Source organism: Brachyhypopomus gauderio, unplaced genomic scaffold (genome assembly GCF_052324685.1).
Source record: "Brachyhypopomus gauderio isolate BG-103 unplaced genomic scaffold, BGAUD_0.2 sc136, whole genome shotgun sequence".
NCBI classification, from domain to species: domain Eukaryota; kingdom Metazoa; phylum Chordata; class Actinopteri; order Gymnotiformes; family Hypopomidae; genus Brachyhypopomus; species Brachyhypopomus gauderio.
Genome location: NW_027506957.1, coordinates 81,998 through 105,000, shown reverse-complemented (window position 1 = coordinate 105,000; position 23,003 = coordinate 81,998). Strand labels below are relative to the sequence as shown.

General features: G+C 48.5%; 30 non-coding genes and 2 pseudogenes across 30 annotated transcripts; all 32 read left to right on the top strand.

Moving 5' to 3' along the window:
- Positions 1 to 145: 145 nt before the first annotated feature.
- On the top strand, positions 146 to 336 carry LOC143499801 (U2 spliceosomal RNA). Its single transcript, XR_013126405.1, has one exon. It is a non-coding gene; the product is annotated as a U2 spliceosomal RNA (small nuclear RNA).
- Positions 337 to 1,003: 667 nt separating this feature from the next.
- Positions 1,004 to 1,122, top strand: LOC143499963 (U5 spliceosomal RNA). Its single transcript, XR_013126499.1, has one exon. It is a non-coding gene; the product is annotated as a U5 spliceosomal RNA (small nuclear RNA).
- Positions 1,123 to 1,285: 163 nt separating this feature from the next.
- Positions 1,286 to 1,476, top strand: LOC143499789 (U2 spliceosomal RNA). The gene has a single exon (XR_013126394.1). It is a non-coding gene; the product is annotated as a U2 spliceosomal RNA (small nuclear RNA).
- Positions 1,477 to 2,141: 665 nt separating this feature from the next.
- Positions 2,142 to 2,260, top strand: LOC143499962 (U5 spliceosomal RNA). Its single transcript, XR_013126498.1, has one exon. It is a non-coding gene; the product is annotated as a U5 spliceosomal RNA (small nuclear RNA).
- A 163-nt stretch (positions 2,261 to 2,423) lies between these two features.
- On the top strand, positions 2,424 to 2,614 carry LOC143499777 (U2 spliceosomal RNA). The gene has a single exon (XR_013126383.1). It is a non-coding gene; the product is annotated as a U2 spliceosomal RNA (small nuclear RNA).
- Positions 2,615 to 3,292: 678 nt separating this feature from the next.
- LOC143499960 (U5 spliceosomal RNA) lies at positions 3,293 to 3,411 on the top strand. The gene has a single exon (XR_013126496.1). It is a non-coding gene; the product is annotated as a U5 spliceosomal RNA (small nuclear RNA).
- A 163-nt stretch (positions 3,412 to 3,574) lies between these two features.
- LOC143499766 (U2 spliceosomal RNA) lies at positions 3,575 to 3,765 on the top strand. The gene has a single exon (XR_013126372.1). It is a non-coding gene; the product is annotated as a U2 spliceosomal RNA (small nuclear RNA).
- Positions 3,766 to 4,418: 653 nt separating this feature from the next.
- LOC143499959 (U5 spliceosomal RNA) lies at positions 4,419 to 4,537 on the top strand. The gene has a single exon (XR_013126495.1). It is a non-coding gene; the product is annotated as a U5 spliceosomal RNA (small nuclear RNA).
- A 163-nt stretch (positions 4,538 to 4,700) lies between these two features.
- Positions 4,701 to 4,891, top strand: LOC143499755 (U2 spliceosomal RNA). Its single transcript, XR_013126361.1, has one exon. It is a non-coding gene; the product is annotated as a U2 spliceosomal RNA (small nuclear RNA).
- Positions 4,892 to 5,553: 662 nt separating this feature from the next.
- LOC143499958 (U5 spliceosomal RNA) lies at positions 5,554 to 5,672 on the top strand. The gene has a single exon (XR_013126494.1). It is a non-coding gene; the product is annotated as a U5 spliceosomal RNA (small nuclear RNA).
- A 163-nt stretch (positions 5,673 to 5,835) lies between these two features.
- On the top strand, positions 5,836 to 6,026 carry LOC143499743 (U2 spliceosomal RNA). The gene has a single exon (XR_013126350.1). It is a non-coding gene; the product is annotated as a U2 spliceosomal RNA (small nuclear RNA).
- Positions 6,027 to 6,693: 667 nt separating this feature from the next.
- On the top strand, positions 6,694 to 6,812 carry LOC143499957 (U5 spliceosomal RNA). Its single transcript, XR_013126493.1, has one exon. It is a non-coding gene; the product is annotated as a U5 spliceosomal RNA (small nuclear RNA).
- Positions 6,813 to 6,975: 163 nt separating this feature from the next.
- LOC143499732 (U2 spliceosomal RNA) lies at positions 6,976 to 7,166 on the top strand. The gene has a single exon (XR_013126339.1). It is a non-coding gene; the product is annotated as a U2 spliceosomal RNA (small nuclear RNA).
- A 694-nt stretch (positions 7,167 to 7,860) lies between these two features.
- Positions 7,861 to 7,979, top strand: LOC143499956 (U5 spliceosomal RNA). Its single transcript, XR_013126492.1, has one exon. It is a non-coding gene; the product is annotated as a U5 spliceosomal RNA (small nuclear RNA).
- A 163-nt stretch (positions 7,980 to 8,142) lies between these two features.
- LOC143499721 (U2 spliceosomal RNA) lies at positions 8,143 to 8,333 on the top strand. The gene has a single exon (XR_013126328.1). It is a non-coding gene; the product is annotated as a U2 spliceosomal RNA (small nuclear RNA).
- Positions 8,334 to 9,002: 669 nt separating this feature from the next.
- LOC143499955 (U5 spliceosomal RNA) lies at positions 9,003 to 9,121 on the top strand. The gene has a single exon (XR_013126491.1). It is a non-coding gene; the product is annotated as a U5 spliceosomal RNA (small nuclear RNA).
- Positions 9,122 to 9,284: 163 nt separating this feature from the next.
- LOC143499710 (U2 spliceosomal RNA) lies at positions 9,285 to 9,475 on the top strand. Its single transcript, XR_013126317.1, has one exon. It is a non-coding gene; the product is annotated as a U2 spliceosomal RNA (small nuclear RNA).
- A 682-nt stretch (positions 9,476 to 10,157) lies between these two features.
- Positions 10,158 to 10,276, top strand: LOC143499954 (U5 spliceosomal RNA). Its single transcript, XR_013126490.1, has one exon. It is a non-coding gene; the product is annotated as a U5 spliceosomal RNA (small nuclear RNA).
- A 163-nt stretch (positions 10,277 to 10,439) lies between these two features.
- Positions 10,440 to 10,630, top strand: LOC143499698 (U2 spliceosomal RNA). Its single transcript, XR_013126306.1, has one exon. It is a non-coding gene; the product is annotated as a U2 spliceosomal RNA (small nuclear RNA).
- Positions 10,631 to 11,297: 667 nt separating this feature from the next.
- LOC143499953 (U5 spliceosomal RNA) lies at positions 11,298 to 11,416 on the top strand. Its single transcript, XR_013126489.1, has one exon. It is a non-coding gene; the product is annotated as a U5 spliceosomal RNA (small nuclear RNA).
- A 163-nt stretch (positions 11,417 to 11,579) lies between these two features.
- Positions 11,580 to 11,770, top strand: LOC143500152 (U2 spliceosomal RNA). The gene has a single exon (XR_013126681.1). It is a non-coding gene; the product is annotated as a U2 spliceosomal RNA (small nuclear RNA).
- A 675-nt stretch (positions 11,771 to 12,445) lies between these two features.
- On the top strand, positions 12,446 to 12,564 carry LOC143499952 (U5 spliceosomal RNA). Its single transcript, XR_013126488.1, has one exon. It is a non-coding gene; the product is annotated as a U5 spliceosomal RNA (small nuclear RNA).
- A 163-nt stretch (positions 12,565 to 12,727) lies between these two features.
- On the top strand, positions 12,728 to 12,918 carry LOC143500036 (U2 spliceosomal RNA). The gene has a single exon (XR_013126570.1). It is a non-coding gene; the product is annotated as a U2 spliceosomal RNA (small nuclear RNA).
- Positions 12,919 to 13,621: 703 nt separating this feature from the next.
- Positions 13,622 to 13,740, top strand: LOC143499951 (U5 spliceosomal RNA). The gene has a single exon (XR_013126487.1). It is a non-coding gene; the product is annotated as a U5 spliceosomal RNA (small nuclear RNA).
- A 163-nt stretch (positions 13,741 to 13,903) lies between these two features.
- LOC143499922 (U2 spliceosomal RNA) lies at positions 13,904 to 14,094 on the top strand. Its single transcript, XR_013126463.1, has one exon. It is a non-coding gene; the product is annotated as a U2 spliceosomal RNA (small nuclear RNA).
- Positions 14,095 to 14,757: 663 nt separating this feature from the next.
- LOC143499949 (U5 spliceosomal RNA) lies at positions 14,758 to 14,876 on the top strand. The gene has a single exon (XR_013126485.1). It is a non-coding gene; the product is annotated as a U5 spliceosomal RNA (small nuclear RNA).
- Positions 14,877 to 15,039: 163 nt separating this feature from the next.
- On the top strand, positions 15,040 to 15,266 carry LOC143499927 (U2 spliceosomal RNA; annotated as a pseudogene).
- A 1,793-nt stretch (positions 15,267 to 17,059) lies between these two features.
- Positions 17,060 to 17,244, top strand: LOC143499838 (U2 spliceosomal RNA). Its single transcript, XR_013126438.1, has one exon. It is a non-coding gene; the product is annotated as a U2 spliceosomal RNA (small nuclear RNA).
- A 650-nt stretch (positions 17,245 to 17,894) lies between these two features.
- On the top strand, positions 17,895 to 18,013 carry LOC143499948 (U5 spliceosomal RNA). Its single transcript, XR_013126484.1, has one exon. It is a non-coding gene; the product is annotated as a U5 spliceosomal RNA (small nuclear RNA).
- Positions 18,014 to 18,176: 163 nt separating this feature from the next.
- LOC143499926 (U2 spliceosomal RNA) lies at positions 18,177 to 18,403 on the top strand (annotated as a pseudogene).
- A 1,793-nt stretch (positions 18,404 to 20,196) lies between these two features.
- On the top strand, positions 20,197 to 20,381 carry LOC143499835 (U2 spliceosomal RNA). Its single transcript, XR_013126436.1, has one exon. It is a non-coding gene; the product is annotated as a U2 spliceosomal RNA (small nuclear RNA).
- Positions 20,382 to 21,029: 648 nt separating this feature from the next.
- LOC143499947 (U5 spliceosomal RNA) lies at positions 21,030 to 21,148 on the top strand. The gene has a single exon (XR_013126483.1). It is a non-coding gene; the product is annotated as a U5 spliceosomal RNA (small nuclear RNA).
- The last annotated feature ends 1,855 nt before the right edge of the window (positions 21,149 to 23,003 follow it).

Here is a 23,003-nt window from a genome sequence, read left to right as displayed (position 1 = left end):
AGAATGTGTATAAACGTAGGGGTGGGCGTGGCACGAAGGGAAGGGTGAGCGTACGTACGGCTGGAAGGAAGGAAGGGCGCTGTCTCCGCGGAGGGGAGGCCTGTGCCGGCGAGGCCGGCGCCCAGGCCAGCGCCCATTTCAGGTTATCGCTTCTCGGCCTTTTGGCTAAGATCAAGTGTAGTATCTGTTCTTATCAGTTTAATATCTGATACGTCCTCTATATGAGGACTTCATATTAAATGGATTTTTAGAACAGGGAGGCGAAACAGGGGCTTGCCCCGTTCGCCCCACGCATCGACCTGGTATTGCAGTACCTCCAGGAACGGTGCACCTTCCTAAACGTGTGGAAAAGAAAGAGTTTGTTGCTGGTTGTATGGTATGATCAGCCTGTTTATTTTAATGAATTTGTAATATGTGTGTGTGTGTGTGTGTGTGTGTGTGTGTGTGTGTGTGTGTGTGTGTGTGTGTGTGTGTATGTATATATATATATATATATATATATATATATATATATATATATATATATATAATATTATAAAACTTTATTTTTACATTTGTTGGTTGATTTGTCTGTCTGTCTGTCTCTGTCTGTCTGTCTGTGTGAATAAATAAAACAAAGCAGCCAAAAGCGCTCACTCCTTTAAAAAAAACCAGAATAAGTAAGAATGAAGGGGAGTGAGTGGTCTCTGTCTCTCTCACTGCCTTGTCAGCTGGTCACAAATGCAGTGCGAGCGGAGGCCACTCCCCTTTCGGCGGTTTGCAGTTTTCCCTCCGTTTTTGTTCTTTTTTTTTTTTTTTTTTTTTTTGAGATTGTTACTGTTTTTTCCCCTCCTCTCTCTCTCTCTCTCTCCATTATAGCCTGCCAGCCCTGCCTGCCTGCCTGCCTGCCTGCCTGCCTGATGTTGCCAACAAGCCACAGCCCCGCAGGCTCCTCCCTTGTTACCGCGAACAAACGAGCTAGGCTTTAGGTTGGCGTAGCGGGACGCCTGAGCCTACATGGCTATAGCTCGGGTTTCTCTTCATTCACGCACAAATCTTTCGCCTTTTACTAAAGATTTCCGTGGAGGGGAACGTCAAAGAGTCAAATTGATTTTTTGGAGCGCTCTGCCTCCGGGCAGGGCCGCAACAATCTGTACAATGAGAATGTGTATAAACGTAGGGGTGGGCGTGGCACGAAGGGAAGGGTGAGCGTACGTACGGCTGGAAGGAAGGAAGGGCGCTGTCTCCGCGGAGGGGAGGCCTGTGCCGGCGAGGCCGGCGCCCAGGCCAGCGCCCATTTCAGGTTATCGCTTCTCGGCCTTTTGGCTAAGATCAAGTGTAGTATCTGTTCTTATCAGTTTAATATCTGATACGTCCTCTATATGAGGACTTCATATTAAATGGATTTTTAGAACAGGGAGGCGAAACAGGGGCTTGCCCCGTTCGCCCCACGCATCGACCTGGTATTGCAGTACCTCCAGGAACGGTGCACCTTCCTAAACGTGTGGAAAAGAAAGAGTTTGTTGCTGGTTGTATGGTATGATCAGCCTGTTTATTTTAATGAATTTGTAATATGTGTGTGTGTGTGTGTGTGTGTGTGTGTGTGTGTGTGTGTGTGTGTGTGTGTGTGTGTGTATGTATATATATATATATATATATATATATATATATATATATATATATATATAATATTATAAAACTTTATTTTTACATTTGTTGGTTGATTTGTCTGTCTGTCTGTCTCTGTCTGTCTGTCTGTGTGAATAAATAAAACAAAGCAGCCAAAAGCGCTCACTCCTTTAAAAAAAACCAGAATAAGTAAGAATGAAGGGGAGTGAGTGGTCTCTGTCTCTCTCACTGCCTTGTCAGCTGGTCACAAATGCAGTGCGAGCGGAGGCCACTCCCCTTTCGGCGGTTTGCAGTTTTCCCTCCGTTTTTGTTCTTTTTTTTTTTTTTTTTTTTTTTGAGATTGTTACTGTTTTTTCCCCTCCTCTCTCTCTCTCTCTCTCCATTATAGCCTGCCAGCCCTGCCTGCCTGCCTGCCTGCCTGCCTGCCTGATGTTGCCAACAAGCCACAGCCCCGCAGGCTCCTCCCTTGTTACCGCGAACAAACGAGCTAGGCTTTAGGTTGGCGTAGCGGGACGCCTGAGCCTACATGGCTATAGCTCGGGTTTCTCTTCATTCACGCACAAATCTTTCGCCTTTTACTAAAGATTTCCGTGGAGGGGAACGTCAAAGAGTCAAATTGATTTTTTGGAGCGCTCTGCCTCCGGGCAGGGCCGCAACAATCTGTACAATGAGAATGTGTATAAACGTAGGGGTGGGCGTGGCACGAAGGGAAGGGTGAGCGTACGTACGGCTGGAAGGAAGGAAGGGCGCTGTCTCCGCGGAGGGGAGGCCTGTGCCGGCGAGGCCGGCGCCCAGGCCAGCGCCCATTTCAGGTTATCGCTTCTCGGCCTTTTGGCTAAGATCAAGTGTAGTATCTGTTCTTATCAGTTTAATATCTGATACGTCCTCTATATGAGGACTTCATATTAAATGGATTTTTAGAACAGGGAGGCGAAACAGGGGCTTGCCCCGTTCGCCCCACGCATCGACCTGGTATTGCAGTACCTCCAGGAACGGTGCACCTTCCTAAACGTGTGGAAAAGAAAGAGTTTGTTGCTGGTTGTATGGTATGATCAGCCTGTTTATTTTAATGAATTTGTAATATGTGTGTGTGTGTGTGTGTGTGTGTGTGTGTGTGTGTGTGTGTGTGTGTGTGTGTGTGTGTGTGTATGTATATATATATATATATATATATATATATATATATATATATATATATATAATATTATAAAACTTTATTTTTACATTTGTTGGTTGATTTGTCTGTCTGTCTGTCTCTGTCTGTCTGTCTGTGTGAATAAATAAAACAAAGCAGCCAAAAGCGCTCACCTCCTTTAAAAAAAACCAGAATAAGTAAGAATGAAGGGGAGTGAGTGGTCTCTGTCTCTCTCACTGCCTTGTCAGCTGGTCACAAATGCAGTGCGAGCGGAGGCCACTCCCCTTTCGGCGGTTTGCAGTTTTCCCTCCGTTTTTGTTCTTTTTTTTTTTTTTTTTTTTTTTTTTTTTTTGAGATTGTTACTGTTTTTTCCCCTCCTCTCTCTCTCTCTCTCTCCATTATAGCCTGCCAGCCCTGCCTGCCTGCCTGCCTGCCTGCCTGCCTGATGTTGCCAACAAGCCACAGCCCCGCAGGCTCCTCCCTTGTTACCGCGAACAAACGAGCTAGGCTTTAGGTTGGCGTAGCGGGACGCCTGAGCCTACATGGCTATAGCTCGGGTTTCTCTTCATTCACGCACAAATCTTTCGCCTTTTACTAAAGATTTCCGTGGAGGGGAACGTCAAAGAGTCAAATTGATTTTTTGGAGCGCTCTGCCTCCGGGCAGGGCCGCAACAATCTGTACAATGAGAATGTGTATAAACGTAGGGGTGGGCGTGGCACGAAGGGAAGGGTGAGCGTACGTACGGCTGGAAGGAAGGAAGGGCGCTGTCTCCGCGGAGGGGAGGCCTGTGCCGGCGAGGCCGGCGCCCAGGCCAGCGCCCATTTCAGGTTATCGCTTCTCGGCCTTTTGGCTAAGATCAAGTGTAGTATCTGTTCTTATCAGTTTAATATCTGATACGTCCTCTATATGAGGACTTCATATTAAATGGATTTTTAGAACAGGGAGGCGAAACAGGGGCTTGCCCCGTTCGCCCCACGCATCGACCTGGTATTGCAGTACCTCCAGGAACGGTGCACCTTCCTAAACGTGTGGAAAAGAAAGAGTTTGTTGCTGGTTGTATGGTATGATCAGCCTGTTTATTTTAATGAATTTGTAATATGTGTGTGTGTGTGTGTGTGTGTGTGTGTGTGTGTGTGTGTGTGTGTGTATGTATATATATATATATATATATATATATATATATATATATATATATATATAATATTATAAAACTTTATTTTTACATTTGTTGGTTGATTTGTCTGTCTGTCTGTCTCTGTCTGTCTGTCTGTGTGAATAAATAAAACAAAGCAGCCAAAAGCGCTCACTCCTTTAAAAAAAACCAGAATAAGTAAGAATGAAGGGGAGTGAGTGGTCTCTGTCTCTCTCACTGCCTTGTCAGCTGGTCACAAATGCAGTGCGAGCGGAGGCCACTCCCCTTTCGGCGGTTTGCAGTTTTCCCTCCGTTTTTGTTCTTTTTTTTTTTTTTTTTTTTTTTGAGATTGTTACTGTTTTTTCCCCTCCTCTCTCTCTCTCTCTCTCCATTATAGCCTGCCAGCCCTGCCTGCCTGCCTGCCTGCCTGCCTGCCTGATGTTGCCAACAAGCCACAGCCCCGCAGGCTCCTCCCTTGTTACCGCGAACAAACGAGCTAGGCTTTAGGTTGGCGTAGCGGGACGCCTGAGCCTACATGGCTATAGCTCGGGTTTCTCTTCATTCACGCACAAATCTTTCGCCTTTTACTAAAGATTTCCGTGGAGGGGAACGTCAAAGAGTCAAATTGATTTTTTGGAGCGCTCTGCCTCCGGGCAGGGCCGCAACAATCTGTACAATGAGAATGTGTATAAACGTAGGGGTGGGCGTGGCACGAAGGGAAGGGTGAGCGTACGTACGGCTGGAAGGAAGGAAGGGCGCTGTCTCCGCGGAGGGGAGGCCTGTGCCGGCGAGGCCGGCGCCCAGGCCAGCGCCCATTTCAGGTTATCGCTTCTCGGCCTTTTGGCTAAGATCAAGTGTAGTATCTGTTCTTATCAGTTTAATATCTGATACGTCCTCTATATGAGGACTTCATATTAAATGGATTTTTAGAACAGGGAGGCGAAACAGGGGCTTGCCCCGTTCGCCCCACGCATCGACCTGGTATTGCAGTACCTCCAGGAACGGTGCACCTTCCTAAACGTGTGGAAAAGAAAGAGTTTGTTGCTGGTTGTATGGTATGATCAGCCTGTTTATTTTAATGAATTTGTAATATGTGTGTGTGTGTGTGTGTGTGTGTGTGTGTGTGTGTGTGTGTGTGTGTGTGTGTGTGTATGTATATATATATATATATATATATATATATATATATATATATATATATATAATATTATAAAACTTTATTTTTACATTTGTTGGTTGATTTGTCTGTCTGTCTGTCTCTGTCTGTCTGTCTGTGTGAATAAATAAAACAAAGCAGCCAAAAGCGCTCACTCCTTTAAAAAAAACCAGAATAAGTAAGAATGAAGGGGAGTGAGTGGTCTCTGTCTCTCTCACTGCCTTGTCAGCTGGTCACAAATGCAGTGCGAGCGGAGGCCACTCCCCTTTCGGCGGTTTGCAGTTTTCCCTCCGTTTTTGTTCTTTTTTTTTTTTTTTTTTTTTTTGAGATTGTTACTGTTTTTTCCCCTCCTCTCTCTCTCTCTCTCTCCATTATAGCCTGCCAGCCCTGCCTGCCTGCCTGCCTGCCTGCCTGCCTGATGTTGCCAACAAGCCACAGCCCCGCAGGCTCCTCCCTTGTTACCGCGAACAAACGAGCTAGGCTTTAGGTTGGCGTAGCGGGACGCCTGAGCCTACAGGCTATAGCTCGGGTTTCTCTTCATTCACGCACAAATCTTTCGCCTTTTACTAAAGATTTCCGTGGAGGGGAACGTCAAAGAGTCAAATTGATTTTTTGGAGCGCTCTGCCTCCGGGCAGGGCCGCAACAATCTGTACAATGAGAATGTGTATAAACGTAGGGGTGGGCGTGGCACGAAGGGAAGGGTGAGCGTACGTACGGCTGGAAGGAAGGAAGGGCGCTGTCTCCGCGGAGGGGAGGCCTGTGCCGGCGAGGCCGGCGCCCAGGCCAGCGCCCATTTCAGGTTATCGCTTCTCGGCCTTTTGGCTAAGATCAAGTGTAGTATCTGTTCTTATCAGTTTAATATCTGATACGTCCTCTATATGAGGACTTCATATTAAATGGATTTTTAGAACAGGGAGGCGAAACAGGGGCTTGCCCCGTTCGCCCCACGCATCGACCTGGTATTGCAGTACCTCCAGGAACGGTGCACCTTCCTAAACGTGTGGAAAAGAAAGAGTTTGTTGCTGGTTGTATGGTATGATCAGCCTGTTTATTTTAATGAATTTGTAATATGTGTGTGTGTGTGTGTGTGTGTGTGTGTGTGTGTGTGTGTGTGTGTGTGTGTGTGTATGTATATATATATATATATATATATATATATATATATATATATATATATAATATTATAAAACTTTATTTTTACATTTGTTGGTTGATTTGTCTGTCTGTCTGTCTCTGTCTGTCTGTCTGTGTGAATAAATAAAACAAAGCAGCCAAAAGCGCTCACTCCTTTAAAAAAAACCAGAATAAGTAAGAATGAAGGGGAGTGAGTGGTCTCTGTCTCTCTCACTGCCTTGTCAGCTGGTCACAAATGCAGTGCGAGCGGAGGCCACTCCCCTTTCGGCGGTTTGCAGTTTTCCCTCCGTTTTTGTTCTTTTTTTTTTTTTTTTTTTTTTTTTTTTTTTGAGATTGTTACTGTTTTTTCCCCTCCTCTCTCTCTCTCTCTCTCCATTATAGCCTGCCAGCCCTGCCTGCCTGCCTGCCTGCCTGCCTGCCTGATGTTGCCAACAAGCCACAGCCCCGCAGGCTCCTCCCTTGTTACCGCGAACAAACGAGCTAGGCTTTAGGTTGGCGTAGCGGGACGCCTGAGCCTACATGGCTATAGCTCGGGTTTCTCTTCATTCACGCACAAATCTTTCGCCTTTTACTAAAGATTTCCGTGGAGGGGAACGTCAAAGAGTCAAATTGATTTTTTGGAGCGCTCTGCCTCCGGGCAGGGCCGCAACAATCTGTACAATGAGAATGTGTATAAACGTAGGGGTGGGCGTGGCACGAAGGGAAGGGTGAGCGTACGTACGGCTGGAAGGAAGGAAGGGCGCTGTCTCCGCGGAGGGGAGGCCTGTGCCGGCGAGGCCGGCGCCCAGGCCAGCGCCCATTTCAGGTTATCGCTTCTCGGCCTTTTGGCTAAGATCAAGTGTAGTATCTGTTCTTATCAGTTTAATATCTGATACGTCCTCTATATGAGGACTTCATATTAAATGGATTTTTAGAACAGGGAGGCGAAACAGGGGCTTGCCCCGTTCGCCCCACGCATCGACCTGGTATTGCAGTACCTCCAGGAACGGTGCACCTTCCTAAACGTGTGGAAAAGAAAGAGTTTGTTGCTGGTTGTATGGTATGATCAGCCTGTTTATTTTAATGAATTTGTAATATGTGTGTGTGTGTGTGTGTGTGTGTGTGTGTGTGTGTGTGTGTGTGTGTGTGTGTGTGTGTGTGTATGTATATATATATATATATATATATATATATATATATATATATATATATATATATATAATATTATAAAACTTTATTTTTACATTTGTTGGTTGATTTGTCTGTCTGTCTGTCTCTGTCTGTCTGTCTGTGTGAATAAATAAAACAAAGCAGCCAAAAGCGCTCACTCCTTTAAAAAAAACCAGAATAAGTAAGAATGAAGGGGAGTGAGTGGTCTCTGTCTCTCTCACTGCCTTGTCAGCTGGTCACAAATGCAGTGCGAGCGGAGGCCACTCCCCTTTCGGCGGTTTGCAGTTTTCCCTCCGTTTTTGTTCTTTTTTTTTTTTTTTTTTTTTTTTTTTTTTTTGAGATTGTTACTGTTTTTTCCCCTCCTCTCTCTCTCTCTCTCTCCATTATAGCCTGCCAGCCCTGCCTGCCTGCCTGCCTGCCTGCCTGCCTGATGTTGCCAACAAGCCACAGCCCCGCAGGCTCCTCCCTTGTTACCCGCGAACAAACGAGCTAGGCTTTAGGTTGGCGTAGCGGGACGCCCGGGACGCCTGAGCCTACATGGCTATAGCTCGGGTTTCTCTTCATTCACGCACAAATCTTTCGCCTTTTACTAAAGATTTCCGTGGAGGGGAACGTCAAAGAGTCAAATTGATTTTTTGGAGCGCTCTGCCTCCGGGCAGGGCCGCAACAATCTGTACAATGAGAATGTGTATAAACGTAGGGGTGGGCGTGGCACGAAGGGAAGGGTGAGCGTACGTACGGCTGGAAGGAAGGAAGGGCGCTGTCTCCGCGGAGGGGAGGCCTGTGCCGGCGAGGCCGGCGCCCAGGCCAGCGCCCATTTCAGGTTATCGCTTCTCGGCCTTTTGGCTAAGATCAAGTGTAGTATCTGTTCTTATCAGTTTAATATCTGATACGTCCTCTATATGAGGACTTCATATTAAATGGATTTTTAGAACAGGGAGGCGAAACAGGGGCTTGCCCCGTTCGCCCCACGCATCGACCTGGTATTGCAGTACCTCCAGGAACGGTGCACCTTCCTAAACGTGTGGAAAAGAAAGAGTTTGTTGCTGGTTGTATGGTATGATCAGCCTGTTTATTTTAATGAATTTGTAATATGTGTGTGTGTGTGTGTGTGTGTGTGTGTGTGTGGTGTGTGTGTGTGTGTGTGTGTGTGTGTATGTATATATATATATATATATATATATATATATATATATATATATATATATAATATTATAAAACTTTATTTTTACATTTGTTGGTTGATTTGTCTGTCTGTCTGTCTCTGTCTGTCTGTCTGTGTGAATAAATAAAACAAAGCAGCCAAAAGCGCTCACATCCTTTAAAAAAAACCAGAATAAGTAAGAATGAAGGGGAGTGAGTGGTCTCTGTCTCTCTCACTGCCTTGTCAGCTGGTCACAAATGCAGTGCGAGCGGAGGCCACTCCCCTTTCGGCGGTTTGCAGTTTTCCCTCCGTTTTTGTTCTTTTTTTTTTTTTTTTTTTTTTTTTGAGATTGTTACTGTTTTTTCCCCTCCTCTCTCTCTCTCTCTCTCCATTATAGCCTGCCAGCCCTGCCTGCCTGCCTGCCTGCCTGCCTGCCTGATGTTGCCAACAAGCCACAGCCCCGCAGGCTCCTCCCTTGTTACCGCGAACAAACGAGCTAGGCTTTAGGTTGGCGTAGCGGGACGCCTGAGCCTACATGGCTATAGCTCGGGTTTCTCTTCATTCACGCACAAATCTTTCGCCTTTTACTAAAGATTTCCGTGGAGGGGAACGTCAAAGAGTCAAATTGATTTTTTGGAGCGCTCTGCCTCCGGGCAGGGCCGCAACAATCTGTACAATGAGAATGTGTATAAACGTAGGGGTGGGCGTGGCACGAAGGGAAGGGTGAGCGTACGTACGGCTGGAAGGAAGGAAGGGCGCTGTCTCCGCGGAGGGGAGGCCTGTGCCGGCGAGGCCGGCGCCCAGGCCAGCGCCCATTTCAGGTTATCGCTTCTCGGCCTTTTGGCTAAGATCAAGTGTAGTATCTGTTCTTATCAGTTTAATATCTGATACGTCCTCTATATGAGGACTTCATATTAAATGGATTTTTAGAACAGGGAGGCGAAACAGGGGCTTGCCCCGTTCGCCCCACGCATCGACCTGGTATTGCAGTACCTCCAGGAACGGTGCACCTTCCTAAACGTGTGGAAAAGAAAGAGTTTGTTGCTGGTTGTATGGTATGATCAGCCTGTTTATTTTAATGAATTTGTAATATGTGTGTGTGTGTGTGTGTGTGTGTGTGTGTGTGTGTGTGTGTGTGTGTGTGTGTGTGTGTGTGTATGTATATATATATATATATATATATATATATATATATATATATATATATATATATAATATTATAAAACTTTATTTTTACATTTGTTGGTTGATTTGTCTGTCTGTCTGTCTCTGTCTGTCTGTCTGTGTGAATAAATAAAACAAAGCAGCCAAAAGCGCTCACTCCTTTAAAAAAAACCAGAATAAGTAAGAATGAAGGGGAGTGAGTGGTCTCTGTCTCTCTCACTGCCTTGTCAGCTGGTCACAAATGCAGTGCGAGCGGAGGCCACTCCCCTTTCGGCGGTTTGCAGTTTTCCCTCCGTTTTTGTTCTTTTTTTTTTTTTTTTTTTTTTTTTTTTTTTTGAGATTGTTACTGTTTTTTCCCCTCCTCTCTCTCTCTCTCTCTCCATTATAGCCTGCCAGCCCTGCCTGCCTGCCTGCCTGCCTGCCTGCCTGATGTTGCCAACAAGCCACAGCCCCGCAGGCTCCTCCCTTGTTACCGCGAACAAACGAGCTAGGCTTTAGGTTGGCGTAGCGGGACGCCTGAGCCTACATGGCTATAGCTCGGGTTTCTCTTCATTCACGCACAAATCTTTCGCCTTTTACTAAAGATTTCCGTGGAGGGGAACGTCAAAGAGTCAAATTGATTTTTTGGAGCGCTCTGCCTCCGGGCAGGGCCGCAACAATCTGTACAATGAGAATGTGTATAAACGTAGGGGTGGGCGTGGCACGAAGGGAAGGGTGAGCGTACGTACGGCTGGAAGGAAGGAAGGGCGCTGTCTCCGCGGAGGGGAGGCCTGTGCCGGCGAGGCCGGCGCCCAGGCCAGCGCCCATTTCAGGTTATCGCTTCTCGGCCTTTTGGCTAAGATCAAGTGTAGTATCTGTTCTTATCAGTTTAATATCTGATACGTCCTCTATATGAGGACTTCATATTAAATGGATTTTTAGAACAGGGAGGCGAAACAGGGGCTTGCCCCGTTCGCCCCACGCATCGACCTGGTATTGCAGTACCTCCAGGAACGGTGCACCTTCCTAAACGTGTGGAAAAGAAAGAGTTTGTTGCTGGTTGTATGGTATGATCAGCCTGTTTATTTTAATGAATTTGTAATATGTGTGTGTGTGTGTGTGTGTGTGTGTGTGTGTGTGTGTGTGTGTGTGTGTGTGTGTGTGTGTATGTATATATATATATATATATATATATATATATATATATATATATATATATAATATTATAAAACTTTATTTTTACATTTGTTGGTTGATTTGTCTGTCTGTCTGTCTCTGTCTGTCTGTCTGTGTGAATAAATAAAACAAAGCAGCCAAAAGCGCTCACTCCTTTAAAAAAAACCAGAATAAGTAAGAATGAAGGGGAGTGAGTGGTCTCTGTCTCTCTCACTGCCTTGTCAGCTGGTCACAAATGCAGTGCGAGCGGAGGCCACTCCCCTTTCGGCGGTTTGCAGTTTTCCCTCCGTTTTTGTTCTTTTTTTTTTTTTTTTTTTTTTTGAGATTGTTACTGTTTTTTCCCCTCCTCTCTCTCTCTCTCTCTCCATTATAGCCTGCCAGCCCTGCCTGCCTGCCTGCCTGCCTGCCTGCCTGATGTTGCCAACAAGCCACAGCCCCGCAGGCTCCTCCCTTGTTACCGCGAACAAACGAGCTAGGCTTTAGGTTGGCGTAGCGGGACGCCTGAGCCTACATGGCTATAGCTCGGGTTTCTCTTCATTCACGCACAAATCTTTCGCCTTTTACTAAAGATTTCCGTGGAGGGGAACGTCAAAGAGTCAAATTGATTTTTTGGAGCGCTCTGCCTCCGGGCAGGGCCGCAACAATCTGTACAATGAGAATGTGTATAAACGTAGGGGTGGGCGTGGCACGAAGGGAAGGGTGAGCGTACGTACGGCTGGAAGGAAGGAAGGGCGCTGTCTCCGCGGAGGGGAGGCCTGTGCCGGCGAGGCCGGCGCCCAGGCCAGCGCCCATTTCAGGTTATCGCTTCTCGGCCTTTTGGCTAAGATCAAGTGTAGTATCTGTTCTTATCAGTTTAATATCTGATACGTCCTCTATATGAGGACTTCATATTAAATGGATTTTTAGAACAGGGAGGCGAAACAGGGGCTTGCCCCGTTCGCCCCACGCATCGACCTGGTATTGCAGTACCTCCAGGAACGGTGCACCTTCCTAAACGTGTGGAAAAGAAAGAGTTTGTTGCTGGTTGTATGGTATGATCAGCCTGTTTATTTTAATGAATTTGTAATATGTGTGTGTGTGTGTGTGTGTGTGTGTGTGTGTGTGTGTGTGTGTGTGTGTGTGTGTGTATGTATATATATATATATATATATATATATATATATATATATATATATATATATATAATATTATAAAACTTTATTTTTACATTTGTTGGTTGATTTGTCTGTCTGTCTGTCTCTGTCTGTCTGTCTGTGTGAATAAATAAAACAAAGCAGCCAAAAGCGCTCACTCCTTTAAAAAAAACCAGAATAAGTAAGAATGAAGGGGAGTGAGTGGTCTCTGTCTCTCTCACTGCCTTGTCAGCTGGTCACAAATGCAGTGCGAGCGGAGGCCACTCCCCTTTCGGCGGTTTGCAGTTTTCCCTCCGTTTTTGTTCTTTTTTTTTTTTTTTTTTTTTTTTTTTTTTTGAGATTGTTACTGTTTTTTCCCCTCCTCTCTCTCTCTCTCTCTCCATTATAGCCTGCCAGCCCTGCCTGCCTGCCTGCCTGCCTGCCTGCCTGATGTTGCCAACAAGCCACAGCCCCGCAGGCTCCTCCCTTGTTACCGCGAACAAACGAGCTAGGCTTTAGGTTGGCGTAGCGGGACGCCTGAGCCTACATGGCTATAGCTCGGGTTTCTCTTCATTCACGCACAAATCTTTCGCCTTTTACTAAAGATTTCCGTGGAGGGGAACGTCAAAGAGTCAAATTGATTTTTTGGAGCGCTCTGCCTCCGGGCAGGGCCGCAACAATCTGTACAATGAGAATGTGTATAAACGTAGGGGTGGGCGTGGCACGAAGGGAAGGGTGAGCGTACGTACGGCTGGAAGGAAGGAAGGGCGCTGTCTCCGCGGAGGGGAGGCCTGTGCCGGCGAGGCCGGCGCCCAGGCCAGCGCCCATTTCAGGTTATCGCTTCTCGGCCTTTTGGCTAAGATCAAGTGTAGTATCTGTTCTTATCAGTTTAATATCTGATACGTCCTCTATATGAGGACTTCATATTAAATGGATTTTTAGAACAGGGAGGCGAAACAGGGGCTTGCCCCGTTCGCCCCACGCATCGACCTGGTATTGCAGTACCTCCAGGAACGGTGCACCTTCCTAAACGTGTGGAAAAGAAAGAGTTTGTTGCTGGTTGTATGGTATGATCAGCCTGTTTATTTTAATGAATTTGTAATATGTGTGTGTGTGTGTGTGTGTGTGTGTGTGTGTGTGTGTATGTATATATATATATATATATATATATATATATATATATATAATATATTATAAAACTTTATTTTTACATTTGTTGGTTGATTTGTCTGTCTGTCTCTGTCTGTCTCTGTCTGTCTGTCTGTCTGTGTGAATAAATAAAACAAAGCAGCCAAAAGCGCTCACTCCTTTAAAAAAAACCAGAATAAGTAAGAATGAAGGGGAGTGAGTGGTCTCTGTCTCTCTCACTGCCTTGTCAGCTGGTCACAAATGCAGTGCGAGCGGAGGCCACTCCCCTTTCGGCGGTTTGCAGTTTTCCCTCCGTTTTTGTTCTTTTTTTTTTTTTTTTTTTTTTTTTTTTGAGATTGTTACTGTTTTTTCCCCTCCCCTCCCCTCTCTCTCTCTCTCTCTCTCTCTCTCTCTCTCTCTCTCTCTCTCTCTCTCTCTCTCCATTATAGCCTGCCAGCCCTGCCTGCCTGCCTGCCTGCCTGCCTGCCTGCCTGCCTGATGTTGCCAACAAGCCACAGCCCCGCAGGCTCCTCCCTTGTTACCGCGAACAAACGAGCTAGGCTTTAGGTTGGCGTAGCGGGACGCCTGAGCCTACATGGCTATAGCTCGGGTTTCTCTTCATTCACGCACAAATCTTTCGCCTTTTACTAAAGATTTCCGTGGAGGGGAACGTCAAAGAGTCAAATTGATTTTTTGGAGCGCTCTGCCTCCGGGCAGGGCCGCAACAATCTGTACAATGAGAATGTGTATAAACGTAGGGGTGGGCGTGGCACGAAGGGAAGGGTGAGCGTACGTACGGCTGGAAGGAAGGAAGGGCGCTGTCTCCGCGGAGGGGAGGCCTGTGCCGGCGAGGCCGGCGCCCAGGCCAGCGCCCATTTCAGGTTATCGCTTCTCGGCCTTTTGGCTAAGATCAAGTGTAGTATCTGTTCTTATCAGTTTAATATCTGATACGTCCTCTATATGAGGACTTCATATTAAATGGATTTTTAGAACAGGGAGGCGAAACAGGGGCTTGCCCCGTTCGCCCCACGCATCGACCTGGTATTGCAGTACCTCCAGGAACGGTGCACCTTCCTAAACGTGTGGAAAAGAAAGAGTTTGTTGCTGGTTGTATGGTATGATCAGCCTGTTTATTTTAATGAATTTGTAATATGTGTGTGTGTGTGTGTGTGTGTGTGTGTGTGTGTGTGTGTGTGTGTGTGTGTGTGTATGTATATATATATATATATATATATATATATATATATATATATATATATAATATTATAAAACTTTATTTTTACATTTGTTGGTTGATTTGTCTGTCTGTCTGTCTCTGTCTGTCTGTCTGTGTGAATAAATAAAACAAAGCAGCCAAAAGCGCTCACTCCTTTAAAAAAAACCAGAATAAGTAAGAATGAAGGGGAGTGAGTGGTCTCTGTCTCTCTCACTGCCTTGTCAGCTGGTCACAAATGCAGTGCGAGCGGAGGCCACTCCCCTTTCGGCGGTTTGCAGTTTTCCCTCCGTTTTTGTTCTTTTTTTTTTTTTTTTTTTTTTTGAGATTGTTACTGTTTTTTCCCCTCCTCTCTCTCTCTCTCTCTCCATTATAGCCTGCCAGCCCTGCCTGCCTGCCTGCCTGCCTGCCTGCCTGCCTGATGTTGCCAACAAGCCACAGCCCCGCAGGCTCCTCCCTTGTTACCGCGAACAAACGAGCTAGGCTTTAGGTTGGCGTAGCGGGACGCCTGAGCCTACATGGCTATAGCTCGGGTTTCTCTTCATTCACGCACAAATCTTTCGCCTTTTACTAAAGATTTCCGTGGAGGGGAACGTCAAAGAGTCAAATTGATTTTTTGGAGCGCTCTGCCTCCGGGCAGGGCCGCAACAATCTGTACAATGAGAATGTGTATAAACGTAGGGGTGGGCGTGGCACGAAGGGAAGGGTGAGCGTACGTACGGCTGGAAGGAAGGAAGGGCGCTGTCTCCGCGGAGGGGAGGCCTGTGCCGGCGAGGCCGGCGCCCAGGCCAGCGCCCATTTCAGGTTATCGCTTCTCGGCCTTTTGGCTAAGATCAAGTGTAGTATCGTTGATTTTGGATTCTTTATCTAATTTTAACATTTTTACTACAGCTTTTACATGCAGATTTTATTGTGATTTTACTAATTTGTTGTTCTCTTTGTCTTTTTAACAGGAGGAGTCTGGGCGGAACCTAATGAGCAATCGGTCTGGTGGCATTGTCCACCGACCACCGCTTGGGAACCGCCCAGCTCCTCCTCCTGTTTTTAGGCTCGTCCCGCCGTCTTGGAGGATCCCGGGTGGACCAGGAAGATCTCTCTCCCCGGTGGTCGGTTGGAGTAACTGCGGGCTCCCTCTGCTCTGGGTCCCTCGGCAGGGGAGAGCAGGATGGCCGATGGTGGGACCGGGGGACCGGCGCTGGGTGGCGGTCAGCCGGTCGGGTCCCTGGGGCCGACGGCAGCCTCCTCGGCGGGGCCTGGCTGGGGAGCAGGTGGAGGCCTGCTCAATACGGCCAGGTTCCGCTGGGCTCCCGGTGAGGAGGGGATCCCTTTCATGGAGAGGGTCCCCTTCATACGGGAGGTGCTGCAAGAAGCTCTGGGGATCTCGGTCTGGGACCTGATCTGCGCTCAGCGCAATGGGCCCCTGGCCTACTTTGAGGTCACCTTCGACTCTGCTGAGGTTTACCAGCGTGCCCTGGAGCGGAGGGATGAGCTGAAGCAACATCCCGTGGGTAGACATTTCGTGGTTGAGCCCCTGTGGGTGGAGGGCCGTCGTCTGGTCACCACCCACGTGTTCAACCCGTATGTCCCCGCGGAGCATATCCGTAGGTTCCTCCAGACCTATGGGGAGGTCCACCCGGGGGATAAGATGGTTAGGGACGAGCTCGGAGTGTGGAATGGGCGCCGTCAATTTTTTATGACTTTTAAGAAAGATGGCCAGGGGGGTGTGGTGCATCCTCCCGCCCTCTTCTCCTTGGGTGCTAACAGAGGATATTTGTTTTACAGGGGTCAGCCTGATCACTGCAGAGTGTGCCGGGAGTATGGGCATAAGCAGGAGAGCTGTCCCGGCCGTAAGTGCTTCACCTGCCTGGACCCTGGACATGTGGCCCGGGACTGCAAGGGCCCCCGGAGGTGCAGACGATGCCGCGGCGAGGGACATTTGGAGCGCTCCTGCCCCAACGCTGTTCCTACTTATGCGTCGGCGGTGGCCGTGGGCAGGGGCGGGGAGACCGCCGCGGCACCCTCCGGGGTGCCTTCGACGGGACCCCCGGCTGGCCCCAGGACATCGGTAGCTGCAGGAGAGGAGACGACAGCAGAGGCTGGCCGGAGAGACGACGCGGCCGCAGTCCCGGGCGAAGAGGAGCAGCCTAGGGAGGGGGAGGTAAGAGAAAAACCATCTACTCACCTGTTGTGTGCCCCCCCTCCCCAGAGAGACGGGTCCAGGCCGGCCGGGCAGCCCAAGAAGGCTACTCCCGGCACCTCCAAGAAGAGAACTAGGACTGGGCTGACCCCTCCCAAGGAGGAGGGGAGACGGAGGAACAAGAAAAGGACAACCACCCCCCCACCCCCCCAGGCAGAAGAGACGGCGTCCAGGGGGCCTTCACAGGCTTCAACGCCCAAGGAATCTGTGTGGGAGAGTGTCATCTGTCTGGGCTCCATGGTGGCGGACCTCTCCGCACCAGCTTTCCCTGAGATGGACACAGAGGACTTGGGAGAGGTCCCGCCCCTGCCAGCCTACTACTACGGACCGGGCTCAGACGAAGATGACCTCTCCCCGGCGTCGGGCTCTTTTCCTTCCCCCACCTCATTCCTTTTAAAAGACCCTAGCAAGCTCCCGCCAGCACTGCTACAGAAGTTGCTGGCGAGGAAGGGACTTTTATAGACTTTTATCAGAACAACAAATGTTTTAAATCTGCATGTGTGATGTGTGTTTTTTAGCCAACCCCTGAAGCGTTTTTTACATTTATTGTATGTGTGTATGAATTTTATGTGTGTTTTTTATGAATAATTGTTGTTTTTATTGCATTTTCGATGTAAAATTGATATAAAGCTTGCTTTTCGAATAAAAAAAAAAAAAAAAAATCTGTTCTTATCAGTTTAATATCTGATACGTCCTCTATATGAGGACTTCATATTAAATGGATTTTTAGAACAGGGAGGCGAAACAGGGGCTTGCCCCGTTCGCCCCACGCATCGACCTGGTATTGCAGTACCTCCAGGAACGGTGCACCTTCCTAAACGTGTGGAAAAGAAAGAGTTTGTTGCTGGTTGTATGGTATGATCAGCCTGTTTATTTTAATGAATTTGTAATATATGTGTGTGTGTGTGTGTGTGTGTGTATATATATATAATATTATATTATAAAACTTTATTTTTACATTTGTTGGTTGATTTGTCTGTCTGTCTCTGTCTGTCTGTCTGTGTGAATAAATAAAACAAAGCAGCCAAAAGCGCTCACTCCTTTAAAAAAAACCAGAATAAGTAAGAATGAAGGGGAGTGAGTGGTCTCTGTCTCTCTCACTGCCTTGTCAGCTGGTCACAAATGCAGTGCGAGCGGAGGCCACTCCCCTTTCGGCGGTTTGCAGTTTTCCCTCCGTTTTTGTTCTTTTTTTTTTTTTTTTTTTTTTTTTTTTTGAGATTGTTACTGTTTTTTCCCCTCCCCTCTCTCTCTCTCTCTCTCTCTCTCTCTCTCTCTCTCTCTCTCTCTCTCTCTCTCTCTCTCTCTCTCCATTATAGCCTGCCAGCCCTGCCTGCCTGCCTGCCTGCCTGCCTGCCTGCCTGATGTTGCCAACAAGCCACAGCCCCGCAGGCTCCTCCCTTGTTACCGCGAACAAACGAGCTAGGCTTTAGGTTGGCGTAGCGGGACGCCTGAGCCTACATGGCTATAGCTCGGGTTTCTCTTCATTCACGCACAAATCTTTCGCCTTTTACTAAAGATTTCCGTGGAGGGGAACGTCAAAGAGTCAAATTGATTTTTTGGAGCGCTCTGCCTCCGGGCAGGGCCGCAACAATCTGTACAATGAGAATGTGTATAAACGTAGGGGTGGGCGTGGCACGAAGGGAAGGGTGAGCGTACGTACGGCTGGAAGGAAGGAAGGGCGCTGTCTCCGCGGAGGGGAGGCCTGTGCCGGCGAGGCCGGCGCCCAGGCCAGCGCCCATTTCAGGTTATCGCTTCTCGGCCTTTTGGCTAAGATCAAGTGTAGTATCGTTGATTTTGGATTCTTTATCTAATTTTAACATTTTTACTACAGCTTTTACATGCAGATTTTATTGTGATTTTACTAATTTGTTGTTCTCTTTGTCTTTTTAACAGGAGGAGTCTGGGCGGAACCTAATGAGCAATCGGTCTGGTGGCATTGTCCACCGACCACCGCTTGGGAACCGCCCAGCTCCTCCTCCTGTTTTTAGGCTCGTCCCGCCGTCTTGGAGGATCCCGGGTGGACCAGGAAGATCTCTCTCCCCGGTGGTCGGTTGGAGTAACTGCGGGCTCCCTCTGCTCTGGGTCCCTCGGCAGGGGAGAGCAGGATGGCCGATGGTGGGACCGGGGGACCGGCGCTGGGTGGCGGTCAGCCGGTCGGGTCCCTGGGGCCGACGGCAGCCTCCTCGGCGGGGCCTGGCTGGGGAGCAGGTGGAGGCCTGCTCAATACGGCCAGGTTCCGCTGGGCTCCCGGTGAGGAGGGGATCCCTTTCATGGAGAGGGTCCCCTTCATACGGGAGGTGCTGCAAGAAGCTCTGGGGATCTCGGTCTGGGACCTGATCTGCGCTCAGCGCAATGGGCCCCTGGCCTACTTTGAGGTCACCTTCGACTCTGCTGAGGTTTACCAGCGTGCCCTGGAGCGGAGGGATGAGCTGAAGCAACATCCCGTGGGTAGACATTTCGTGGTTGAGCCCCTGTGGGTGGAGGGCCGTCGTCTGGTCACCACCCACGTGTTCAACCCGTATGTCCCCGCGGAGCATATCCGTAGGTTCCTCCAGACCTATGGGGAGGTCCACCCGGGGGATAAGATGGTTAGGGACGAGCTCGGAGTGTGGAATGGGCGCCGTCAATTTTTTATGACTTTTAAGAAAGATGGCCAGGGGGGTGTGGTGCATCCTCCCGCCCTCTTCTCCTTGGGTGCTAACAGAGGATATTTGTTTTACAGGGGTCAGCCTGATCACTGCAGAGTGTGCCGGGAGTATGGGCATAAGCAGGAGAGCTGTCCCGGCCGTAAGTGCTTCACCTGCCTGGACCCTGGACATGTGGCCCGGGACTGCAAGGGCCCCCGGAGGTGCAGACGATGCCGCGGCGAGGGACATTTGGAGCGCTCCTGCCCCAACGCTGTTCCTACTTATGCGTCGGCGGTGGCCGTGGGCAGGGGCGGGGAGACCGCCGCGGCACCCTCCGGGGTGCCTTCGACGGGACCCCCGGCTGGCCCCAGGACATCGGTAGCTGCAGGAGAGGAGACGACAGCAGAGGCTGGCCGGAGAGACGACGCGGCCGCAGTCCCGGGCGAAGAGGAGCAGCCTAGGGAGGGGGAGGTAAGAGAAAAACCATCTACTCACCTGTTGTGTGCCCCCCCTCCCCAGAGAGACGGGTCCAGGCCGGCCGGGCAGCCCAAGAAGGCTACTCCCGGCACCTCCAAGAAGAGAACTAGGACTGGGCTGACCCCTCCCAAGGAGGAGGGGAGACGGAGGAACAAGAAAAGGACAACCACCCCCCCACCCCCCCAGGCAGAAGAGACGGCGTCCAGGGGGCCTTCACAGGCTTCAACGCCCAAGGAATCTGTGTGGGAGAGTGTCATCTGTCTGGGCTCCATGGTGGCGGACCTCTCCGCACCAGCTTTCCCTGAGATGGACACAGAGGACTTGGGAGAGGTCCCGCCCCTGCCAGCCTACTACTACGGACCGGGCTCAGACGAAGATGACCTCTCCCCGGCGTCGGGCTCTTTTCCTTCCCCCACCTCATTCCTTTTAAAAGACCCTAGCAAGCTCCCGCCAGCACTGCTACAGAAGTTGCTGGCGAGGAAGGGACTTTTATAGACTTTTATCAGAACAACAAATGTTTTAAATCTGCATGTGTGATGTGTGTTTTTTAGCCAACCCCTGAAGCGTTTTTTACATTTATTGTATGTGTGTATGAATTTTATGTGTGTTTTTTATGAATAATTGTTGTTTTTATTGCATTTTCGATGTAAAATTGATATAAAGCTTGCTTTTCGAATAAAAAAAAAAAAAAAAAATCTGTTCTTATCAGTTTAATATCTGATACGTCCTCTATATGAGGACTTCATATTAAATGGATTTTTAGAACAGGGAGGCGAAACAGGGGCTTGCCCCGTTCGCCCCACGCATCGACCTGGTATTGCAGTACCTCCAGGAACGGTGCACCTTCCTAAACGTGTGGAAAAGAAAGAGTTTGTTGCTGGTTGTATGGTATGATCAGCCTGTTTATTTTAATGAATTTGTAATATATGTGTGTGTGTGTGTGTGTGTGTGTATATATATATAATATTATATTATAAAACTTTATTTTTACATTTGTTGGTTGATTTGTCTGTCTGTCTCTGTCTGTCTGTCTGTGTGAATAAATAAAACAAAGCAGCCAAAAGCGCTCACTCCTTTAAAAAAAACCAGAATAAGTAAGAATGAAGGGGAGTGAGTGGTCTCTGTCTCTCTCACTGCCTTGTCAGCTGGTCACAAATGCAGTGCGAGCGGAGGCCACTCCCCTTTCGGCGGTTTGCAGTTTTCCCTCCGTTTTTGTTCTTTTTTTTTTTTTTTTTTTTTTTTTTTTGAGATTGTTACTGTTTTTTCCCCTCCCTCTCTCTCTCTCTCTCTCTCTCTCTCTCTCTCTCTCTCTCTCTCTCTCTCTCTCTCTCTCTCTCTCCATTATAGCCTGCCAGCCCTGCCTGCCTGCCTGCCTGCCTGCCTGCCTGCCTGATGTTGCCAACAAGCCACAGCCCCGCAGGCTCCTCCCTTGTTACCGCGAACAAACGAGCTAGGCTTTAGGTTGGCGTAGCGGGACGCCTGAGCCTACATGGCTATAGCTCGGGTTTCTCTTCATTCACGCACAAATCTTTCGCCTTTTACTAAAGATTTCCGTGGAGGGGAACGTCAAAGAGTCAAATTGATTTTTTGGAGCGCTCTGCCTCCGGGCAGGGCCGCAACAATCTGTACAATGAGAATGTGTATAAACGTAGGGGTGGGCGTGGCACGAAGGGAAGGGTGAGCGTACGTACGGCTGGAAGGAAGGAAGGGCGCTGTCTCCGCGGAGGGGAGGCCTGTGCCGGCGAGGCCGGCGCCCAGGCCAGCGCCCATTTCAGGTTATCGCTTCTCGGCCTTTTGGCTAAGATCAAGAGGACGAGACTGGGATCGACCTTTGGAGCGGAAGGCGGTTTGCCGAAAGCTACAAAGGACAACTTTTCTTCTACACGGTTAGTGTGGCTATCTTTACGGTTCAAAAAGCAAGGTAAGTGGATTTTAGAACTGTTTTAGGAAACCCTTTATTTTAAGGTTTAAACTAAAATTTGTTCTTAAATCCGCTTTTAGACTTGTTTTGAACCTTTTTACAACTTTTTATACTGATTTTAGCTATTTATTGAACTATTTATTGAATTTTTAGTGTAAAATTTAAAGTGGTGGAGCCTCCACCATGTCGGCTGCCCGTGCCGGCATTAGGAGGCACCACAGTGTGCGCTTCGCCTTTATTCCTCGGCAAGATGGGATAACAGCACCATCCAGGCTAGATTTCTCCAGAAAATATGTACAGGGGATTCTTGGGGTTAGCCCCATAGAACTAAACTGTATCATAGCACTACCACAGAACAAGGGTTTTGACATTAGTTTTTGCACTGCTGCCTTGATGAACACATATTGGACAAGAATACAAGAAATGAAAGTACACTTTGAACTGTTTAAAATAGAAAAATTAACGGACTATACAAAGAAAGTAGTAATGGTTAAAATGTTTAATGAGACAGTGAGTTCGGAAGATATTTGTGCATGGCTTGGAAGATTTTGTACAGTAACAGGGAATGCAACAAAGGAACTGGATGAAGATGGAATTTGGACATGTTCTTGGCGAGTACCAATAAAACTTTGGGAAGACGTAAGTGGGTATATGGGGATGAAGCACTTGCCGCAGACAATGGTGTTGGGGGAAAACAGAGGATATATTTTTTACCCGGGGATGCCCAAAGTTTGTAGAAGGTGTGGGGAGATGGGGCACCTAGCAGAGGTATGCACAAAGGTTTTCTGTGGCAAGTGTAGAGAAACTGGGCACACCTTTGAGAAGTGCCCAAATGGCAGAAGGTGCAATCTCTGTGGAGCAGAAAACCACCTCTTCAGAGACTGCCCGCAATCATTTGCCAACAAACTTAGGAAGACCAAGATGGCCGCCCAGCATGGCGAACAAGGGGACAAGATGGCTGGGGAGAAGAAGCAGGAAGGGGAGGAGCCAAGGGCGGAACCGGCAGGAAAAACTCCACCCCCTCCCCAAGCCCAGGAAAAAACCGAACAGGTAAGAAAGGGGCCGGCCTTTCATAGACAGGAGGGAGGGGGAGGGGAACAGGACAAAGGGGTGGGGCAAAGTAAAGAGGCAAAAGGAGACAAAATGGCGGAGGACAGTGTGGTCACAAATAAAATGGCTGACAAACAAAAAGACCCAGAGGTAAAACCACACTCCGAACAGGGTGAAAAAAGCAGGGAAGAAGGGTGGGTGGGGGAAAATGTTTCTTTTTCTCTTTCTCTCTCACCCCAAATAGTAGGAGAAACAAGCATGCAAGTATCAGAAAGCGAACTGGACACTTGGATCCCAAGTGTACAGGTGGGGAAAAGACCGGCGGAATCACCTTTAGCAGAGGAGACAGAGAAAAAACAACGAGCCGCGGCGGAAGAGGAAACTCCTCCATCAGAAAGGTCAGACCCTTGCTGGCCGGGGGGCTCCCCCAACGAGGTGTCCTTCTTACACCTACCAGGGAGGGAGAGAACCTCAACCCCTGACAGAACTGAGGTAGAGT